The following is a 2,660-nucleotide window of genomic DNA, read 5'->3' as shown; positions in this document are numbered from 1 at the left end:
CCACACGTAAATCCTTAGTGTATTTTTGTCCTCTCTGTTGTTTCGTATTTTCACGAATGGCCCATTAGCCCGACGTAGCCGCCCTATCGAAAAAAGGAAAGAAAGTAAGAAAGAAATAAAAGAAAACATTCCGTCAACTTCGACAAATCAAAATCCTAAACTCAAGGCTTGGTGAGATTGCGCTTCAATTTGTGATTTCTAACAAATGGGCTTTTTTCCAGGCCTGTCTCTGGGTCTAACTAAATGATTTGCCAATGGGACAGAGTTCCAAATTCCAAATTAATTGACAAGCTTGTGGGCCTATTTGGTCGAGCCCAATGCTTGGGGCCCAACCAAATCAACCTCAACATAAATATTGTTCCCAACCACTATTAATCAATTGTAAGCCCAACCCCATGTCACTAGATAAAGATTTGTAGACAACTGGAACATTGATACACACTCATAGGGCCTGTCGTGTTCATGCTTGGGAACTAGGCCTGGCCCATAAATAGGCCCAAATATTTGTTGATTAGACCAGGGTTGGACATAGATGAATATTTATTTGCCTCCACCATTTGTTGGTCTGGGCTTGGACTAGGATTTTGAGGCCCAATTGGCATTGGGTCGTCTACGGTCAGGCCCCTTGACAGGCCTAATATGCCACAGATATTACTTGTTAATAAAAATAAAAAAAATTTAAAAAGGAGTTACATAAGTTGGGTTACTTACCAGAGGAATTTGTTTCCAAAATCTAAGTTCAAGCCTGACCCAAGTTGGGGAGAGGATGGCCTAAATATGGCCTCAAGTCATCTACTTAAATCATCTAAATGTTAAGAGCCCGCCCATTAAGATGTAGGAGTCAGAAGTACATAAAACATAAGTACTGTCTACAAGTGCATTTGAGAATCAATTCTAAGAAGTTCTGTTAGAAGTATTTCTAAGATAGCTTTTCTGTTTCAGTACTATCCTAAATTCTTGATATGACCAAAATGCCCTTATAAGTACTAGGTACTATTTTTAGCCTTATAACTCCATTGTTTCAATTTTGTTCGTCCATATGCGAATGCGGACAATAGGTCCATATCAATTTAACACAAAACTCTTTCTTGTGAAATATTGTCGAAATAACTCAAGAAAGCCGTCAAAAATTTTTAAAAATAATAACAAGTAACAACAAAGAAGGCAATTTATTTCATCGATAATTTAATTTGTTACTACTTGACTAAAATATATTTGTCGGATTTCTTGGTAAGCATTTCCAATCATTGAGTGCTTATAAACATCGAAGCTTATAATAAAAATAATCAAAATCATAACATCCAAACCCTGAAGCAATCATTCCAAGACCAAAATTTTATCCTGGGTGGAGGGAAAATTAAAGTGAAACTTAAATAGGAATGATCGGACAAATCACAGGAAACCCTACTGACAACAGATTTGTGTCGTTCATGGTGAACATAGATCATATATTTGTAATTGGGGGTTTGATTGAGGGTTGGTTGTTTTAAAAATAAATGTAATTAAGAAAAAAACAAAAAAAAAATATGTAATCGGCATTGGACTTAACGGATATGATAATTGTGATTGACAGGGACTTTCTTGGGGATGATAACTTGTGATTGGCATCGTCTCTCTCTTTTGAGCTCAACAAGCTCTCTGGAATGAACTTGATGAAAAAAAATAAAAAAAAGACGAGTCGTGCTGGAGTGACCTCAAGATTGTACCTCATATCTCACTTTCCTGAACGTGGAAATGTGCGGGAACCATAGATGCTTTTCATTTATGGTTCCTACACACTTCCACGTTGGGAGAGTGAGATATGAGGTACAATCTTGAGGTCACTTGAATATTATCCAAAAATAAGAACAAAGATGTAAAAGGTATTCGGGGATACTTTGAGTATTTACATATGAAAAATTAGGGTAAAATAGGAAGTGAACCGTTATTTTGACGGTACTATTTGCTCCTCACAAGAGCAAATTTTAGAAACACTTTTTTATGCTAAATGTCACTTAAATCCCACTTAATTCCTTTACAAAAATCCACCAAAGAAGTTTCATTAATCCCTGCAAAAGCCTATATCACAAGCTACAAAATTCATGCTTAAAGTTGCAGAATTGTAGGGTTTGAGCTCCAAAATCCAATATTAGAACTTCAAAATCTCACACTTTGAGCTGCAAAACCCCACAAAATGAGTTGCAAAATCGTCGTCCCTGACATATAAAATTTTGCACATTGAGCTACAAATCCGTACAACGACCTACGCATTGAACTGTAACAACTTGTGACCTAAGACGCAAAACCATGTGCCATTCAGCCTTGATTCTTAAGCACTCATACAGATTGGATTAGACTTTCGAAGTGTTATTTGATCATGTATCTTTACTCTACAAGGAGAGAATGCGGGGTAGAAGTGGTACGACACCAAATTTTGGATTCGGAAAATGCCCTCACCTTTACATTTAAAATTAATCTAGTCATGATCATTTTGGTCAAAAACCAATAAAATTGCAGCCCACTAACTTAATATCACGTTGGTTAATTTTTAAAATTACAAAAAATATCATTTAGCGTGTAATATTCTAAAACCTTTAATCAACATTTTAAATTACAAATAAGACTATTGATATTGGCACCCCAACTTTTATTGTTACATCCGAATTTCTTAAATTGCTTAT

Source organism: Akebia trifoliata, chromosome 15, assembly GCF_017979445.1.
Source record: "Akebia trifoliata isolate Shusen 1 chromosome 15, ASM1797944v1, whole genome shotgun sequence".
NCBI lineage: Eukaryota > Viridiplantae > Streptophyta > Magnoliopsida > Ranunculales > Lardizabalaceae > Akebia > Akebia trifoliata.
This window is presented reverse-complemented; position numbering follows the sequence as displayed.